The following is a 21,478-nucleotide window of genomic DNA, read 5'->3' as shown; positions in this document are numbered from 1 at the left end:
AGCAATCAGGCCCTGGGTCTGGGAAGAACAGGTATATGCATAGAGAGAAATGTGAGCAGCACAGTGGCTGCAGACTTTCTGTGTAAAGGGGGTCGGAGATCTCATCTCAGTTGTAACCCCGTTTCCCTTTCCCTTTTATGATGGGCACTGACCTTGAAGGAGGGGGAATTGTACTCTGAGTAGATAGAAAAGCCTGGGCTACAGCCCAGCTCCACCGCCCAGGCGCAGAGGACAGCCCTCTGATGTCTCTGGAATGATTTAGCTTTATTGCCTATTGTCTCTTTCTTCAAATTGCCTTCAGGATGAATGTCCCAGCCAGAACCCATATAGAGGACAGCAGCTTCCCCAGTACTTCCTGAGGTGCGGACACTCTCCCCAGATGAAACATCTTTCAAACTGACCATTAGTGGAGGCTGTAGTTTGCACCTTTCGAATGAGGAAATTACACTGCTTTAGAGGTTCTGTACTCTGGCTCAGCCAGTGAATTAGATGAGGGATACAGGCTGGGGTGCTTTCCTACTGGGCATAATACCCAATTTATTTTCATTTACATTAATTTCTCTACATCACTGACTGCATGAGACATTAAACTGTTCAATGCAAGCAATTCCCAATTGTTTGACACAAACAGAAATGTTTAGTGAATAATAATTTTTAAAAATGAGCCTATGGATGCAACCAAAATGTAAAATTGTGAGAACATGTTAATCAGCTTTTCACATTGCAAAGAGCTTGACTTTCTTTGTCTCTCTTCCTCCCTCTCCCCCTTCCTTCCTCTGCTTCCCTCCCTTTCTTCATTTTCTTTCTCCTTTTCTAAGTTTTCTTTGAAAAGACAAAGCAAATGCACATAAGTGGAAGAAAATAGAGTCGTGTAGTTATTGATAGCACAATGAACAGAATCCACGGTTGTGAAAGCCTTTTTTTTTCTGGAGGATTCCAAGATGCAAAAATTTTTTAAAAAATCTCCCTTCAGCTCTATGGATAGAGCAGTTTAGATGCTGGTTTGAAAGGGGATTTTAATTCATACATCTCATTCTCAATATCAATTACATCTACCTAACGTCTTCCTGGTCTCATTAGCCTGTTAGGAGAGTCAGTTTAGGATAAAGGGAGATAGTGCTACTGGAGAATCATATCAGCACCTCATTCTCAAACTTTCAGGAAACTTGGGACTTCCTTGAGTAAGAGTGGAACTTAGCCTCCGTCAAAACGGATGGACCTTACCCTCCATGGTTTTATCTCCATCTCTGAACTTTGTTTGCTGTTAAGAGAGGTCTGGGTTGGAATGCAGGCTCTGTCCTCTACGAACAGAATGACTCACTGGGCAAAATGACTTCCGTGTCCCAGGTCCTCAGTTTCCTTATCTGCAAAAACGGGCAACGAAGACCTGTTTTCCATGATTATTTCCAATACTCTGATAGTATAAGCTCAAGTATATGAAAATAAATTTACAAAAGTGACTAGGAGGAAAAAGGAGAATGTTCAAAATGGCTGTTTATTTTTCTTTCTTTGTCCTGAACCTTTCAACTTTCTATATAGGCAAACATTTTATCTTTTTAAAATGTATTTTATTCAAGTTTACTTGATTCACAATGTGTTATTTTCTTCTGTATAAAAAGTGATTCATGTGTGTGTGTGTATATGTATATATATACTTTTTCATTATGACTTATCACAGAATGTTGAACACAGTTCCCTGTGTCACAAATCAGTATTCTTTTTTAACTTTTTATTTTGTATCGGAATAGAGCTGATTAACAAGCAATGTTGTGATAGTTTCAGGTGAACAGCTGAAGGGACTTATCCCTACATATACATGTATCCATTCTCTCTCAAACTCCCCTCCCAACCCATTATATTTCAATAGGAAAGTTATGATTTACAAAAGCACGTCTTCTTTTGTTCAAGATCACAGGGATTATAATAATATCTATTGGATCCCTATTTTCTTTTCCTCTGCTCCCTAAAATCTACCCTCTCTTGTTCTTTTGAAAGGAAAGCAGATGTAGTATGTACTGGTTTCCAGTTGCTACTGTAACAAATTACTGCATACTTAGTGGCTTAAACAACACAAATTTATTCTCTGGCAGCTTTGGAGGTCAGGAATCTGCAGTGAATCTTACAGGTCTGAAATCAGGATGTGGGCAAGGCTGGCTCTTTTAGGGCTGTGAAGGTGGAATTTGTTTCTTTGCCTTTCTCAGCTTCTGGTGCTGCCCGGATTCCTTGCTTTGTGGCTCCTCCTTTCACTTATTTTAAAAGTAATAAAGTGTTTTTATTTTTTACTTATTCTATTTTTAAATTAAAATTTTAATTTGTATTATAGTTGATTTACAGTATTGTGTTAATTTCAGGTATACAGCAAAGTGCTTCAGTTATGCATATACATATACCCATTCTTTTTCAGATTCTTTTCCCATATAGGTCATTAGAGAATATTGAGTAGAGTTCCTTGTGCTGTGCAGTAGGTCCTTGTTGATTATCTATTTTATATATGCATGCAGACTCAGTTGCTCAGTTGTGTCTGACTCTTTGTGACGCTATGGACTGTAGCTTGCCAGGTTCCTCCGTCCATGGGATTTTCCAGGTAAGAATACTGAAGTGGGTTGCCATTTCTTTGTCTCCAGGGATCTTCCTGAACCAGTCATTGAACTTGTGTCTCCTATTTCTCCTGCATTGCAGGCAGATTCTTTACTTCTTGAGCCACTGAGAAATGTATATGTTAATTCCAAACTTTTAATTTATCCCTTCCCTCACCTTTTCCTTTGGTAATCATGTTTGTTTTCAACCTCTGTGACTACTACATTTGTATCATTTTTTTTTTTAGATTCCACATATAAGTGATACGATATTTGTCTTTGCTATATATATATAATGAAACATTGCATGCATGTGTGCTAAGTTGCTTTGGTCATGTCTAACTCTTTATGATCCTATAGACTGTAGCCTGCCAGGCTCCTCTGTCCCTGGGATTCTCCAGGCAAGAATACTGGGGTAGGTGGCATGCCCCCCTCCAAGGGATCTTCCTGACCCAGATATCAAATCTGCATCTCTTATGTCTCCTGCACTGGCAGGTGGGTTCTTTACTGCTTCATAAAAAAGAATGAAGCAATGCCATTTGCAGCAACATGGATGGACCTAGAGGTTATCACACTAAGCAAATCCTTCCTTCACTTCCAAAGCACATCACACCAGTCTCTTCCTTTGTTGTCCTGTAAGGACCCTTGTAATTACAGATATAACTGAATAATCTGGCACAATCTCCCATCTCAAGCTTTTAATCATCTCTGCAAAGTTCTTTTTGCTGTATATGGAGATCTTTTCATGAAGGGCCATTATTAAGCCCAACACATTGGGGCTTTTATATGTAAGAGGTGATGAACTGAACAAACACCGGGAAAAACAACAATAAAGTTTCTGATAATGTAAAATAACAAGCTAGGTACTTTATACAGAATATCTGTTCAAGCCTTCCAGATCATAGCTGTACTGGATCAAATGTACTGGCAGGAAATACAAGGCATTTGAGTCTGGTGTAAATGCAGAAGCTGATGTGTTCTATTAAAAAACTCAAATCACAACAATGAAAAATGATCAAGTCCTTTCTCCCTACATCTCTAAAAGGCCAGAAATCCAGTCTATTATTCTTACTATTCTTTGAAATGTCAATTCTTACTAGTAAAAGGCACTAGAAAGACTCCTATCAGGGACTATTCCTTGATTCAAAAGCAGCCTGTTTTCTACAGCTTGGCCAAGAGACGGCAAGGATAACTTTTTTTAAAGAAGCGAAAAAGGCTCAAATGATTATTTTTTGTTGCAAAAATGCCACAGGTTATTAAACCAACATCAGGAATGGATATAATCAGAGCTCATCTATTATTAATGAGGTTCTGCCTTAATGTGATCATTGTAGAAGTGTGCCTTATACCTAGAAGCTATCATCTAACATAATAACAACCTGAAATAATGAGTTGCCAGCATGATATTTTTCTTCCGTGAAGGGTTATACCTATAGGGTTACTTTTTCCTTTCCTTATAACAACAACAATAATAATAAACTGCAGCAGGTTAGACAGAGACAGGTGTTAAGTTTTATTTGTAATATAGCAGTAACTGCTTATCATCTTTACAGTTAAGATTGGCTACAGAGCCAACACAAAAATGTTTTGAAAACCATATTATTAAGACTTATAATGATGATCCCAGAGCCAGAACAACTCATATAACTTTCTTTTATGTCTACTGTGTGTGTGAGAGAGAAAGAGAAATCCAAGATATGATTATACTTATAGGTTAATTCACCAGGAAATTAAAAACTATTTTTGTTTGTACACAAGTGTTTTAACTGAAATCCCTTTCCTTCTCTAGGGCATGAGGCACAGAAAAGACATAAATTAAGCCTCTATGAACAGAAGCTGAGGCAGACCGCATTCTGAAGAGCTGAGCTTCCTTTATAGTCGTTATTACAAATAGTTGTGCTGAGGTCTGCTCACAAAAATCCTATTTAATCCTTAATGCAGTTGAATTCTATGGGGTGCAGTTACCTGGAGACCAGATTAGGCAAACTCAAGTGTCAGGAAGGAGAGTGAATGCAGAAATAAGATGATAAGACCCAAGTACTCAAACACATCAAAATCAAAAACAGCAAAATCAGTGGAGGAAAAAGCTCGAAGTTGGCCAATTAAGAGCTTCATGTCTCCAGTGGCTATTCCGTTAATTCCCTGCTTCCTCTCTTCCAGGCTGGACTCCACTTCTTCAGTCTGCTGGCTTCCAGCTCTGCAGTATGGCTTTTGCTCTCCTGGCCTGGTTTCAGGGCGGGGTGTCTCAGAAGTATTGGTCAGACTTGACCCTCCCCTCCTCTTCCTTCCTTGGCACCAGGCTTTTCCAGTTCTTTTCTTGCCCTTTCCCCCACTGTGCTCAGTTGGTTCCTGTGCCTCCATTGACTCCTGAAACAAGGTCATCCTCCATGTTCTTTCCCCGTCTATACTGACGACTCCTGAGTCTGCCTCACTAGCTCTGTCCCTGCTAATGAGACTCACACTTGGGTTTTCATCCCCCTCGCCTCCAGAGTCCACGTGAAGGCGTTGGCAGCTTCTCAAACTGCCCGAGTCTGGGTTTTCTCAGTAGTGTCTGTTCTCTCTCCACCTTCTGCCCTCACCTCCTCTGTCCTCAGTGACTCTTGGATAAAAAGCCTCACCTTCTCTGACGTCTTCAGTCTGGAAACATCTTTGCCTGTTTTATTTCTTTTTTTGCCAGTTTCTCTTATTCCCAGGTTTTGCATTCTCTTGTTGGACCAGAGGACTGTGTCTCCCCTCCTTTCCTGTTCTGCTACCATTGCCCTGATGACTATATTAATAGTAACCTTTTGGCTGATCTGCCTGCCTCCAAACTAGCCTTTGTTGTGCTGCTGGAACTAACTTCTCAAAATGCTTGTGATACTGCTTGTCGTACTATTTCATATAATAGTTGCTCAATAAATGCTACCTTATTACTTCCTCAGCTTCAATGACTTTATCTATTAGTAGAGTTGACTCATTGGAAAAGACTCTGATGCCGGGAGGGATTGGGGGCAGGAGGAGAAGGTGACGACAGAGGATGAGATGGCTGGATGGCATCACTGACTTGATGGACATGAGTCTGAGTGAACTCCGGGAGTTGGTGATGGACAGGAGGGCCTGGCGTGCTGCGATTCATGGGGTCACAAAGAGTCAGACATGACTGAGCGACTGAACTGAACTGAACTGAATTGAATAAATAAAGGATGGGCTTTCCATTTTATTTTTGCCTGTTACTGTTATTTTAAAATTTCTGATTTATTTTAGAAAAGTAAAAGTAACCCCAGAGAGTGTGTGTGTTAGAATGTAGCTATATAGGTTGACATATATATAGTGCCATGTGTAGAATAGATAGCTAGGGGCAAGCTGCCCTGAAGTGCAGGAAGCTCAGCTCGGTGCTCTGTGATAACCTAGAAGGCTGGGCTGGAGGTTGGGGTGAGAGGCAGGTCCAGCCATATCCCCTCCCTATGGCTGGTTCTCTTTGTTGTACAGCAGAAACTAACAATATCATAAAGCAATTATAGTCCAGTAAAAAGATAAGAGGAAAAAACAGATAGGAGCCTGGATTTGACCTGGGGGCCATAATTTGCTGACCCAGGATTTAGTAAAGGAAAAGGTTTTATTGAAAGGCCTAATCTGTGGCTGAACGGGAATTTTCAGACCCTGTTTAAAATGATCCCATGGAGCCTGCAGAAAGCAGCTTGAGACTTTTGCAAAGTGGGCACAAGAGCAGAGGCCCCAGCGACATCCTGTAAGAGGGCATTGCTGTAGACAGGGCCGGCTTACCTCTGTGAGGTGGGAGTGGTCCTGGGCCATTGGGGGTGGACCTAGCATGTGTGAGAGGCTCCTGTTTGCTTGGAACTTCCCAGAAGATCGAGCCATGATTTAAATTGGGAAGGAGAACTGCTAAGCTGACAGCTACGCTGTGCTCTTTTGCTGTTGTCAAGCATGAGTTAAGTAGGTTTCAAACCCTTCCTAATGTGCTTTTCTCATTTAATTTTGTGACTGCATAAACTTTCATAGCAAATAATGAGTTAAGGCTGCAGCCCAAATGTTATGGACTCTATGTATCTGGAGAGCCTGCGAGTGCAGCTCTGCATTCTAATGGCTGCTTAACCAGACGCCGCCTGGGCCGAGCAAGCTTGCTTTGGCTTGAAGATGGATTCTGCAGAATGCAAGGGGAACCCACCAGAGAGCCCCTTGGCCTCACTGCTGGCCTCTCCTCTCAGCAGAAGTGTCTTTTTTTCCCCAAGACTTGACAGCTGTTCCTCTTGGGTCAGAATGAATTTGTCCCTCAGCTAGAATTCTGACTGTGTCTGTCTTGATTTGAGCATTGAAGGATAAATTCTCACCTAGGAATCCTGTTTTCAGCATCCACACTTGATGCTTCTATTTGTCCCAGGAAATCAACATCGACTACCTATTCTCCAGCCCGTCTGCTGGGATGGCACAGTGCCCGATTCCTGGCAGGGTGGGTGTAGTCCAAAGGGCTGGGATTTCAGAGCATTGTGTTTGGAGGGATGGACATGAGAGGTGGGGAGGGCAGTGGGCTTTGAAGCAAAGGGGCTGCAGGAAATGGTTTTTTTTTTCTTGCCTTGTCCTCAGTTTCAGGCTCCTGGCCCCTCATAGCAGTTGACTCTGCTTTTTGCCCCTCTAGGGATCTTGCCTTTTAGAAAACCTGAGGCTGAGAACTGTATGGGGGATGGTGAATGTTGGAATCTCATTTCACAAACATCTAGAGGCGTCATCACCCAAGATAAAACACAGTGAAGCTGGCAATGCAGACTAAGTTAATATTTCTGGAGGTAGATGATGGGATTATTGTTGTTGTTCAGTTGCTAAGTCATGTCCAATTCTCTGCAACCCAATGGACTGCAGCCTGCCAGGCTTCCCTGTCCTTCACTATCTCTTGGAGTTTGCTCCAACTCATGTCCATTGGGTCAGTGATGCCATCCAACCTTCTATAGGTGATTTTTATTTTTCATGTTTTTTAATTGTATGATCACGTTTATTTGTGAAATCCAAAAACAGAGTAAACTCATAGCAAACAGAAATCATGCATCGTGCTTGTGGTTACCAGAGGCAGAGAATTGGTGGGAGGAAATACAGGAGGGAGGTGATCAAAAAATATAAACATCCAGCTGTAAGATAGATACAAAGCCTGTAATGCTCAACAAAAATATACCACAACAGCAAATAATCAAGCTATCGTATGAACTAAGAAACTGAATAGACATTTATCAGAAGAAGATATACAAATGACCAATAGGCGCATGACAAGTTACTCAACGTTAAAAAGAGGTAATGCACAGGATGACCAAAATTAGCACAGCTGGAGGAGAGATGTTTCTTTTTCATTATCTGCTTTTATATATTTCTACAATAGATTAAGTGGGTGATATTAAAAAAGCAAAGCAAGACAAAAAAGAGCCACAGAATGTAGGTATAAGCGAAGACTTTCTTAAAAGACCTAACCTCTGACTGATGAAGAATTTCTCAGCCCTCTGTAAAGTGTCAGTCAACTGGTGCTCATGAAGATCAAGCTAGGATGTCAGGATAGGAGATGAAGCACCTGGACGCAGAGAAGATGGGGTAGCGGCTGGAGCAGGGGAGGACGCAGTGTCGGTTCTGAAAGCACCGGGCAGGAGGCGCATAAGAGCAGAGTCAGACCTTCGGAAGAGAATCAGCATCTGTGCTATATTCCTGAGATGACTTCAGCTTCCCTCACTGGGTTGCAAAGAGTTGGAGACAACTGAGTATGCACACACCCACTTGCCACAACTAGAGAAAAAATCCACGCTGCAGCGAAGACCCAACAAAGCCCAAAATCAACACGTAAATAAAATGTGTCTAGCCTTCCCTGCAGGAGTTGATGGCTCCCTTTTCTGACTCCACAGTCTGCTATGGAGGAGGAGTTTTTTCCACTATAGATCTGATTCATTCAAATAGTCCAGTTCCTCTCTCTCTAGAAGGTACATTTGTTCTTTGAGAAAAGTAACCATCTCCCCAGTGCTCAGAAGGCAACCTAGTTAATGGGATCCTCAGAATAAATCTCTCCCTTCCCGCCAGAAACCTTTTTTCCCCCACCACACTAGTTTATTTATTTATTTATTTTGTAGTAAAATAGATAGAATGGTTGTGAGTTGAGCCATAAAGAAAGCTGAATGATGAAGCATTGATGCTTTTGAACTGTGGTGCTGGAGAAGACTCTTGAGAGTCACTTGGACTGCAAGGAGATTAAACCAGTCAATCCTAAAGGAAATTAGTCCTGAATATTCACTGGAAGGACTGATGCTGAAGCTGAAGTTCCAATACTTTGGCCAGCTGATGCGAAGACAACTGACTCATTGGAAAAGACCCTGATGCTGGGAAAGATTGAAGCCAGGAGAAGAAGGGGACAACAGAGGACGAGATGGTTGGATGGCATCACTGACTCGATGGACATGAGTTTGAGCAAGCTCTGGAGATGGTGAAAGACAGGGATGCCTGGCATGCTGCAGTCCATGGAATTGAAAAGATTCGGACACAACTGAATGACTGAACTGAAATGAGATAGAACATAAAATTTACCATCTTGGGACTTCATTGGCAGTCCAGTGGTTGAGACTTTGCCTTCCAATGCAGGGGATGTGGGTTCGATCCCTTGTTGGGGAGCTAAGATTCCACATGCCTTGCAGCCAAAATAAGAAAAACCCCGTAAAACAGAAGCAACATTGTAACAAATTCAATAAAGATTTTTAAATGATCTGCATTAAAAAAGAAAAATTTAAAAAATGAATAAAATGTATCATCTTAACCATTTTTCAGGTGTACAGTTTGTGGCATTAAGTGCAGTCATACTGGTGTACAGCCGTCACTGCCATTCAACTCCAGAATGTTTTCCTCTTCCCCACCTGAAATTCCATACCTGTTCAACGGTAAATCTTCACTGTTCCTCCTCCCAGCCGCAGGCATCTGCCATCACCCTTATACCTTCTGTTCCTGTGAGTTTGGCTAGTCTAGATGCCTTGTCTGAGTGTAACTGTGCAATATTTGTGCTTCTGGGACTGGCTTATTTCACTTTGCATAGTGTCCTCAAGCTTCATCCACATTATAATGCATATCACAATGCCCTTTCTTTTTTTCTTAAAGCTTATCTGTTTGCTGTATTTTGGCTGTGGTGGGTCTTTGTTGCTGTGTGTGGGCTTCTCCTTGCAGCGGCTTCTCTTGTTGAGCACAGGCTCTAGGCATGAGGGCTTCCGTAGTTGCGGTGCAGGAGCTTGGTTGCTCCTCGACATGTGGGATCTTCCCAGACCAGGGATCAAACCCGTGTTCCCTGCACAGACAGGCAGATTCTTTCTTTTAAAATTTTATGTTTATTTTTTAATCGAAGGATAATTGTTTTGTAGAACTGTGTTGGTTTCTGTCAAGCATCACCATGGATCAGCCATAGGAATACATACGTCCCCTCCCTCTTGAGCCTGCCTCCCACCTCCCATCCCATCCCACCCCTGTAGGTTGTTACAGAGACCCAATTTGAGTTCCCTGAGTCATACAGCAAGTTCCCATTGGCTATCTGTTTTACATATGGTAATGTAAGTTTCGCTGTTACTCTCTGGACAGGCAGATTCTTAACCCCTGGGCCACCAGAGAAGCCCTGCCCTTCCTTTATTAAGGCTGAATAGTGCGCTATTGTATGTACTGCCCACATTTGTTCATTCATCCCTCTGTTGAGAGACTCTTGATTTGCTTCCCCCTTTTGGCTATTGTGAATAAACCTGCTGTGAACATGGATGTTCACCTGTTTGAGGGACTGACATCATTTCTTTTTGGGATATATACCCAGAAGTGGAATTACTCAGAAAACTACTCTTGAAAGTATGGCTGGACCCTGGCATGCGGTGGAAGCCAGATGTAAAAGGGGTTGAAGGCCCAAATGTGCTTGGAAGGCTACCTACCACAGATTCACCTACTGAATCAGAGTCCTTCTGAGAACTGGGCTAGGAATCTCTATTTTTAATAAGTACTGTGCATGATCTGATGACCAACTGGGTTTGAGGAGTCACAGAACTCATGCTATGTCACCCCTCCTACCCATTGGGATTCTGTGAAATCTCTGGATGCTTTCCTTGCAGATGGAACATGGCATTTGAAGAGGGATCATTAATTCCCACAAAAGGAAAAAGAATGGTGAACCAAATTATATTTAATAGGGTTATTTTGTTTCCAGGGGAAACAAAAGTTCCCAAACCTCACCTGAAGCACATTGTTAGATCACTGCCTTTACCCTGCAAAGTTGTTGATTTGATAAATCTACCTGCAGATCTATTGTGATTCTAGCTACCATTTATTGTACCAAAGAGTATATTCCTGACTGTATTTTGGAAGTACTGCTTTTAATCTCCTCCAGATCTTGCAAGACATGTATTCAACCTTCCATTTTACAAATGAGGACACAAAGACATTGAGGGCTTAAGAAAGTTGCTTTCAGCCACATGTAATATACACCTGTTTGTATGTCTGCAATGACATAGCAGAAATTTAGGGTCTAAAGGAATTTCAATCCAGATTCATTTAGAGACTGAGAGGCGAAGTGCCCAGCAGAGGATACGTGCACTGGGTCATGATTCAGGCCCCCTACCTGAGGCTCCCATGTGTCTGCGGTGACGCATTCCCTTGAGATTCTTTCATACTTCCTCCCAGCTAGGCTGTGAGCTTCTTGTAGGTATAACCTTATCTTATCTGCTGGTATCTAGTATGAGGCTAGACCCACAGCATCAGGTGACTGAGTGGATGGGGATGGCAGAGCAGATAAAATGAAGAAATCTCTGACAGGGAGACTGGCCCCCCTCAAATGGTGTACTTTGTTTCTGTGACTGCAAATGGGAAGAGTTGTTCCTATTAATTAATCTATGTAGTGGGGAAAGTACACAGGATATAGAGCCCCAAAGACCTGGATTTTAACATAATTTCATTGTTTACTACTGAAGGGGATCAGAGTTGCCACCCCTAAACATACCACTTTGGCATTTATTTTGAGGGTTATTTTGAGTTGAAAGCAATTGTGAGGATCAACAGATGCAGGAGGAGTTCTCTTCCCTCTCTTAATTGGTTAAAAGCCAATTAATGACTTTGTGAAAGTTTTGTGAATGTCCCTTTGTGAAAGTTTTCCCTTCTTATTATTAGCAGGAAGAGAAGGGCTCTCTTATTATTAGAGATGGAAAGTTGACACTGAGATAGGTGTGTGTAAACAGACTATATGAAAATAACCCTTATTTTTCAATAGTTCCCTCATATATTTCCTAGTAATTTCCCCAACGTTAATATCCCTTGAAGCCTAAACTGCCTTTCTTTTGTTAAAATGTTATACAAGCCCCACAGACTAACCTCTTCTTTGAGTTTCACTTCTTTTCTGGGAACCTCTGTACATATAAGTATTAATAAAAATCATATGTCTTTTCTTCTGTTAATCAAGCTTGTGTTAGTTTTATTTGCAGGCCCCAATACAATTACATAGGAGGACAGAGGAAAAATTGTTTTTCCTGTTCCTGCTTTGAAATCGGGGCAATTTGCCAAACTCTTAACCTCAGGGTCCTCATGTGCAAAATGGAGAAATTAATATCTACTTCAAAGGTTTATTAGGAATAGAAAGTAAAAGCACCTTTCATAGAGACGAACACATACTGGCACAATAAATATTAGATTTTTTTTCCAACTTTCCTCCTAAGAGGAAGTACACCAATCTCAAAATGTTGGTTCATCAGTCACAGGGGGATGCATTGCCAATGCAACTGGGGCAACTGGAGGTTGAAATTAGCGTCAGATTTTTGGACCAGAAAATGTCTCTTTATATCAACTCAAGAGTCCAGCTGTACACCCGTGTTCATTGCAACATTACTCACAGTAGCCAAAGGTGGAACCAACTCAGTGTCTATCCACAGAAGAATGAATAAACCACAGGTGGTATACACATACAATAGAGTATTATTCAACCCTGAAAAGGAAGAAAATTCTGAAATGTTACATGGATGAAACTTGAAGACATTATGCTAAGTGAAATAAATTAGTCACAAAAGACAAATACTGTATGATCTCGCTTAAATGAGGGATCTATAGACTACCTAGAGTAGTCAAACTCATAGAGTAAAACAGTTGGCCAGAGGCTGAGGATGGGCAAGAATGCAGAATTGTTTAATGAGTCTAGTTTCAGTTTTCCAAGGTGAAAGAATTCTGGCGATTGGTTGCACAACAATGTGAATATGCTCAACACTACTGAAGTGTACATTGAAAAATAAAGATGGTAAATTTTCTATTATTTTACCACCATTAAAATTTAAAAATTAGAAAAAGAATCCAGGAGCAATGAATGATATTTTATTCCAGCAACATATAAAGTCACATTTTTTTTCTTTCTGAATCTAACCTGAGAACCCGAGGCCATTTCTTTGCAGGCAGAACTCCATCCATGCTGCAACAGGTGAGGAATAGCTTCATAATTTTCAGACTAGCAGACTTTCTCTGCTAATGTCTCACTAATTATCATGGAGACTTAGCATTGAACCATAATTATTATCAGTTAATTAGACCTTAAAATGTATTTTTGATAACACCTCTGGCATTTAATTATGTAACTGGTAACTTATGAATGTTATTAAGGGGATATACGACTATAGTAAAATATAATTAGATCTCATTTTTGTTTCTTGATATTGTATTGATTGTGATAACAGTTTTGTAGTTTTTACAGCTTATATGGAAATGGTCACATTAAATTGATAGTCTATAAAAAATGCACATTTTAACACATATTTCAAAAGCTTATTAAAAAGATAGAGCCTTTGGGAAAAGGAAAAGTGGTATCATTCTCGATACTATTTAACAAAAGTTTACAATAAATGACTTGTCCGCTTTCAAGGCCACTTTTTTGCCTAAAAACAAATAACATTCAAGAATTTATGTCATAATATCAACTCTCACTGTTGGAAAACAGAAAAGCACTACTCAACTTTTTCCAATGTTGTGAAAGTAACAAGTATGTTCTCCCAAAAGCTGTGTGCACATCTGCTCATATTGTACATGAGGAAATGTTCAGTGAATCTTTTTGTAAAAGGAAGACTTCCTTCTTAGCATATGTACTTAATTTTCTCTCTGTAGGAGAACTCTATGTCAGTTAGAAACCAATTTGTTTAGTTGGATCGACTGGTAGATTCTAAGCTCCTTGAGTGCAACATTTTATCTTGTATAAATCTGAACATCATTTGTAACTATTAATGTGGCAGTTCACGTATAGCAGGTATTCGTTCAGCCTTCTTGAGGTATAATCAACTAATAAAATCGTAAGATATTTAAAGTATATATCATGTGATGTGATATACATTGTGAAAGATTTCTTCCCATCTAGCTAGTTAACACATTCATCTTCTCATGTACATTTAAGTCTTACTTTCAACAAATTTCAATGATATAATAGTGTTATTAACTATAATCACCACGTTATCGATTAGTTTCTCAAATCTTATTCCTCTTATAGCTGAAAATTTGTACAGTTTTACCAACCTCTCCCGATTTTCCCCACTCCCCAGCCCCTGATGACCACTTTTCTACTTTGCTTCCTATGAGTTTGACTATTTAGATTCCTCATATAAGTGATACCGTGTAGTATTCATCTTTCTCTGGCTGGCTTATTTCACGCATAAAGCCCTCAAGTTCCATCCACGTTGTCTCAAACAGCAGGATTTCCTTCTTTCTCGTGGCTGTGTCATGACTGCTTACAGACACCACATCTTTTTTATTGTTTCATCCATTGGTGGCCACTCAGGTTTTTTCCATATCTTGGCTGTTGTGAGTAATACTGCAGTGAATGTGGGAGTGCAGATAGTCTCTTCCAGATTCTGTCTTCATTTCCTTTCATTTCCTAACCAGCAGTAGGATTGCTGAATCATATGGCTTGTGAATATTCATTGCCTGTTGAGTGGGTGAGCTTGGAGAAAATTAAAGAAACTCTGCTGTTTGTGCTTTTTCTCCAGAATGGGGACAATAAAATATGCCTTAGGAAAACAAGTAAAGATTCTGATGTGGAAAGGCTACTCAGAGCCTGAAGAATTGGTGGCTAGTCAGTCACAGAGGCGACTGAGGGATATAAAAGGAATAAGGACACATGATAGATACGGAAGCTCTGGTAGTAGGGTCTGGTGTAGGTGGGAAATCTAAGCTATATGAAACATATTCAGATTTGAATTTATACAACTAATCTTAGACAAATAGATGAACTGATTAATAAAGTTTTCACTCCATGTCCTGATTTGTAATAAACATGTAATAAATTAGCTGGAATTTTGGGTACTATTTGAAGCATAACATAGATGAAGAAGCTCTTTGCTCAAAGCCACAAAGAATAAAATGAATCATCTTTTAAAATCACAAGTGTGATGCATCAGTCATTAACTGCAAGTTTTTGTAGACACAATTCTCATTTTTCATTTTAAAAACATATTTTGACAACTTAGTTTTGCTGCTCACAGGATAGCAGCTGCCCTGGTGTCTTCCTTTTTGCTAAATAGCAGGTCATTGGTCATAAACAATCTCAGGAACAGAGAAAACACTAGCTGTCTTTCCTTTCTAAATATGAACTTTCTTATCAGTTCCGAACAGCTTTCTGTAAACTAATTTCTGGTTTCTGTTCTTGAAACGAGTGATCCTTGTATAGAAAGAAAGGATGCAGATGTCAGCTTGTTTTCTCAAAGAGCTGTGTCATAAGATGTAGGGCTTAGTGGGAAAGAAAGGGAAACCAATCCAGAGAGAGAGAGAGCCTACAGACAGAGAAAACAGTTATGGTTACCAAAGGGGACGAAGGGCTTCCCGGGGGGGCCATGGTGGCAAAGAACCTGCCTGCCGGGGCAGGAGATGCAAGAGGCTTGGGTTTGATCCCTGGGTTGGGAAGATCCCCTGGAGGAGGAAAAATGAAAACCCACTCCAGTATCCTTGCCTGAAAAATTCTATGGACAAAAGGAGCCTAGTAGGTTACAGTCCACGGGGTCGCAAAGTCAGACATGACTGAGCAAGCGCATGCACGCACGCGCGCACACACACACACACACACACACACACACACACACACAGGGGACAGAAGAGGGGAAGAGAAAATAGGGAATTTGGGATTAACAGATACACACTACCATGTATAAAGTAGATAAAGAACCAGGACCTACTATGTAAAGGAACTATATTCAATATCTTGTAATAACCTATAATAAAAAAGAATCTGAAAAAACATGTAACTGAATCACTTTGCTGTATACTTGAATCATTATAAGTCAGCTCTACTTATGAGGGTGGGGGCTGGAGAGAGACTTGCTGTGTGGTCTTGGGCAGTCTATTTAGCATCTCAGACTATCCTTATTTGTAAAATTGGGCAATGGGTTGTTGTTAGGATAAGAGAAAATATTTAGAAAGCATGTGCCATTTGATTGGTGCTTAATAAGTGCTAGCTAATTTTCCTCTTATAATTGTAAGGAGCTGAGATGCAAATTGCAATGCCCCTGAAAGGTAAACCAATCAATTAACCAAAGAGGAACACAAAAATAGAAGTAAAACCAGTGAAACAAAACTGTTTAACACATAGAAGCGGTAGATGAGCTTTGGGGAAAGAGCAGTTGTATTTACCTGAAGCAGCTTCAGTCTATTTTGTTTGGGGAAGAATGAAGTGCGATCATGTAAAGGACTTGGAAAAGAGTGGGGGGCTAATGAAGTGAAGTGAAGTGAAGTCACTCGGTCGTGTCCCACTCTTTGCGACCCCATGGACTGTAGCCTACCAGGCTCCTCTGTCCATGGGATTTTCCAGGCAATAGTCCTGGAGTGGATTGCCATTTCCTTTTCCAGGGGATTTCCCGACCCAGGGATCGGACCCAGGTCTCCTGCATTGTAGACAGATGCTTAACCGTCTACACCAGGGAAGTCCGGGGCGGGGGGGGGGGGGGGGGGGGGCGGGGGGGGTGTGGGGGGGGGGGGGGGGGGGGGGGGGGGGGGGGGGGGGGGGGGGGGGGGGGGGGGGGGGGGCGGGTAACTCATAGAGTTAATGTAGGGATTAAATGAGATGATATTTGTGATGTACCATGCATGGTACTTGGCATAAAATAATTGCTTAATGATCAGAGATAAAAGTATCTATTCAGGCCAAACATTTATTTTATAGATGGAAAAAGTCAGGCTCAGGAGAATTAGGTAACTCTGTTTGCATCAAAAATCACTGTAATACACTCCATAATTAACTTATTATATTTATTCAGTAAATAAATCATGTTTCTGAGAAACTATTCATAATGCTTAGCGTCTGGGAGTGCTCAGATGCTCAGTTGTGTCTGACTCTTTGCAATCCCATGGATTGTAGCCCACCAGGCTTCTTTGTCTATGAATTCTCCAGGTAAGAATACTGGAGTGGGTTGCCATCCCCTTTTTCCAGGGGATCTTCCTGACCCAGCAATTGACCCCACATCTCTTACAGTCCATCTCTTGGCAAGTAGATTCTATACCACTAGGGCTACCTGGGAAAGCCAATGTATGGGAACCCTGAATAATAATGGAATGATACTGCTTTAGATAGTATTTACGAGTTTATCAAGGCAGAAGTAATGGAATTAGATTGTATTGCTATCATTCTCCTCTTATGAAACCTGGCTGCTGCCACCTGGTTCTGGTGGTTTGGAAGTCTTGAACTTCATGGAAGTTCTGCCCATTGTCTAGATTTAAGTCAAGTGTGAATAAGAAATTAAACAAGAATCCTTCAAACCAAACATCCATGCTCATGATCTGGATGTAAAGTTACTATAATACAAGCCAGAGACCATCTAAGCATACCAATGGTAGCAGAATGACTTTACCTTTTAATAGAATGTAATCCATTTCTGGGAGAAGGCGATGGCACTCCACTCCAGTACTCTTGCCTGGAAGATCCCATGGGCAGAGGAGCCTGGTAGGCTGCAGTCTATGGGGTCACACAGAGTCGGACACGACTGAATGACTTCCCTTTCACTTTTCACTTTCATGCATTGGAGAAGGAAATGGCAACCCACTCCAGTGTTCTTGCCTGGAGAATCCCAGGGATGAGGGAGCCTGGTGGGCTGCCGTCTATGGGGTCACACAGAGTTGGACACGACTGAAGTGACTTAGCAGCAATCCATTTCTGAGAAACCATTGCAGGCAATTTGGCACAATTGAACTTTGTCTTTAACCTTTTACTGTGATTTATGTGATTAGGCTACTGGAGGAAGTGGTTTTCAACAGCATGATTAAAGCACTTTGAGGAAATAATTTCTGTCTCAAGAACCTTGCATACATTTTTGTTTTCAAGAGTTTGTCCTTTCTCATTAAAAGGAGAGACAGGAAATGGAGAAATATTGACTTTTAAACATCGTGTTCTGCAGAAAAGAAAGATCACAAAACAACAGAGTCAGGGCCAGGGCGTTGGTCTTTTGCAGACCTGTATGGCATGGTTTCCTGCCTCAGCTTTCCCCAGATTTGAGAATTTCATCCATCTACCTGGGAGTTGTGTTTTTCCTAAATTTAGGAGACTCACCAACTTTTAAATGTTACCAAGCAAGGGCTTGTTTAAAAACAAACGAACAACACATGATTAGCTAAGAAGTTATTTTATAAAATAAAGGACATTTAATGCCAGAAAAATAATATGAACATAACTGTGTAACAACAGGCAATTTTATCCATTTTGTGGCATCTGTCTTTGGTTCTCTCACTTTCTCCGGAAGTGAAATTGGGTCATGGATCAGATTTAGAGTTCCCTATTCAGAGCAACCGCTCAGATCCAATTCAGACTAATTTTAGGTCAGGAATTTTCAACTCTCCTTCTGCATTTGCCTCTGTGCCTCACGTTAGGTTCAGACCTTCCCAAAGAGTCTTAAAAATCAATGGATTTTATAGACAATACGTGTTGTTCCACATTTTGGGGGGTGGGGTGGAGTGTTATAAGAATTCACCTAAGAGCAGTGAGATTTTCAAGTCCCAGGATTCTGAGTCATCATTCTGAACTCTGCTTGTCCTTTGCCATTTTCATATGAGAAATAGGATTTTGTGCCCCTGCCCTGTGGTACTTTACATCTCAACAAAAAAGGAAAAGAAGATGTATTCTTTCAGGAGAGAGTAGGTTGTGGGCGACCTATCTCAGTTCACTGGCTTGCTGAACAGTGATTAACATTTAAAATGTATGCAAACTCGACTCTTAATTAAAGTCCACCAATGTAAGACTTTGAACCTGCTCACTGATTCTGGAAATAATCACAAATGCTGGCTGCTTATCATGAAAAAGTCATTATGGTAAATGACCAACTCCCCCACCTTCTCTCTTCCATCAGTTGCAAAAGTGATTCTCCATTGAAGGGATGTGCAAATGATGCGCATTGTAGAATTGAATGCCACCTCAGTTCAGTTCAGTTCAGTCGCTCAGTCATGTCCAACTCTTTGCGACCCCATGAATCGCAGCACGCCAGGCCTCCCCATCCATCACCAACTCCTGGAGTTCACTCAGACTCATGTCCATCGAGTCAGTGATGCCATCCAGCCATCTCATCCTCTGTCATCCCCTTCTCCTCCTGCCCCCAATCCCTCCCAACATCAGGATCTTTTACAATGAGTCAACTCTTCGCATGAGGTGTCCAAAGTATTGGAGTTTCAGCTTCAGCATCAGTCCTTCCAAAGAACACCCAGGACTGATCTCCTTTAGGATGGACTGGCTGGATCTCCTTGCAGTCCAAGGGACTCTCAAGAGTCTTTTCCAACACCACAATTCAAGAGCATCAATTCTTTGGCGCTTAGCTTTCTTCTCAGTCCAACTCTCACATCCATACATGACCACTGGAAAAACCATAGCCTTGACTAGACAGACCTTTGATGGCAAAGTAACATCTCTGCTTTTGAATATGCTGTCTAGGTTGGTCATAACTTTCCTTCCAAGGAGTAAGCGTCTTTCAGTTTCATGGCTGCAATCACCATCTGCAGTGATTTTGGAGCCCCCCCAAAAAAAGTCTGACACTGTTTCCACTGTTTCCCCATCTATTTCCCATGAAGTGATGGGACCAGATGCCATGATCTTAGTTGTAGTTATTAATGCAAATTATCTTGGTTATTGGAAGAATAAAATTTGTAGAGTTCTTGTCATATGTGAATTTGCAAACATGTATACCAGATTTGTATACATGACAGGGAGGCCTGGCGTGCTGCGATTCATGGGGTCGCAAAGAGTTGGACACGACTGAGCGACTGAACTGAACTGATACCAGATTTGTAGACAGAGATCTTTTAGACAGTGCGGATCTAAACAATCATCAAGAACTCTTGGCAGCATGTATGTCTGAGTTCCTTCATGGTTCACCTGAAACTCTCACAACATTGTTAATCGGCTATACCCCAATACAAAATGTTTTTGGTCTAAAAAAATACAATTAAATTCAAAGTAAAAGAACTCTTGATGGCAATTAGAACATGGTGGTGATGAAGGATGTGTGACTGTCTTCCCATTCTTTATTTTCATACCCTTGCTTTGGTCATTCTCTTTGGGAGGGTGGATATGAAACACAGAAAGGGAATCAGGAAAAAGTGATGAAATTCAAACCAGAAATATTCAAGCACCAGGTATTAGTTGCAGGTTGAAGAATTAAAGTCGATTTATTTGCCAAAGATAGGGAGAGAATCCAAGTAAAATCAGACTCAGCCTCCAAAAAGAAAAAATGAAAGCCAACATTAGTTGTCCATTTTCCATCTGCCAGAGATTCCAGGAGGAAAATTATCCATTTTCTTACTTGACCTGTATGTTTGCTTGATGCACCAGGTTGTACTGAATATTATTTTACGGCTGAAGAAACTGAGGTTCCGAAAGGTTGTTGTACATGAGTATGTTTCGGATGACTCAAAGCCTAGCTTCAATTCTAAATCTGATTTGAAAATTCATGGACTTTGCCACCTTCAAGTTGCCTCTTAAAATTACTCAAAAACACACCCTTGAAAATAAACCCTGGAAACATGATTTCAGAGCTGTAGTTTCACTTCCATGTTCACCTGGACTTCAGGGACACAAAGGCAGTGTGGTTACTATAGCTGTTTTTCTCAGAATCTATTTCTGGTAGAACCAGTGCGCTACGGTCCTAGTATGGAACACGATAGAGCCTGTGGCTACACAAGAAGCTTTGGGGAGCTCCTCTGTGTGCTTCATCAAGCCCTCTCCCCACACTCCATGGTAGATGTGGGGTGTGTAAGTTACCATTTACTTGCTCTAAGCAAATACTGAAGTGTAGTCAGCAAAGGAAATCATCTTCACCTTTTGGAAATGATTCATTTTATAGAGACACTGAAGGAATGGAAGTCATTTCTTTGAAGATTTATGTACCGAGAAAGCGATGATGAGCTATGAAGGAATACATTTTCCCCCTCTATTTTTATTCCTCTCTCTTGCCTGGCATGCTAAAGTCATTTCAGTCGTGTTTAGCTCTTTGTGACTCCATGGACTGTAGCCCATCGGGCTCCTCTGTCCACGGGGTTCTCCAGGCAAGAATACTGGAGCGGGTTGCCATTTCCTCCTCTAGGAGATCTTTCTGACCCAGGGATAGAACCCACATCTCTTATGTCTCCTGCACTGGCATGCTGGTTCTTTACCTACTAAAGCCACCAGCGAAGCCCTTCTGGGTCTGGCAGGATTTCCCACATATTTGTGAGGCTCAGAACACGGGTACAAATAAAAGCCTAGATATCACATGTCTAAATATTTTAAATTTTAAATCAAACCAAGAAACTATCAAATATGTTCTATAATCCAACTTTATAAATATGCCTTTTTTATTATGACATGGAAGACCAGGTTCATGTCTAGACTTCTTGGACTCCACCCTGGTGTGTGAGCACAGGAAGAGCAGTCCTAGTTCCTAAACTGAAGTCCACCCATTTGT

The 21,478-nt window shown here is 41.1% G+C and overlaps 1 long non-coding RNA gene across 1 annotated transcript in view; it reads left to right on the top strand.

Annotated features, from left to right (window-relative positions):
- LOC121818661 (uncharacterized) overlaps positions 1–21,478 on the top strand; it is a 346,398-nt gene that overhangs the window by 29,376 nt on the left and 295,544 nt on the right. The window lies entirely within an intron of this gene.

Source organism: Ovis aries, chromosome 2 (genome assembly GCF_016772045.2).
Source record: "Ovis aries strain OAR_USU_Benz2616 breed Rambouillet chromosome 2, ARS-UI_Ramb_v3.0, whole genome shotgun sequence".
Taxonomy (NCBI): domain Eukaryota; kingdom Metazoa; phylum Chordata; class Mammalia; order Artiodactyla; family Bovidae; genus Ovis; species Ovis aries.
Note: the sequence above shows the minus strand (reverse complement) of the source record. Positions and strands in the feature narration are given on the sequence as shown.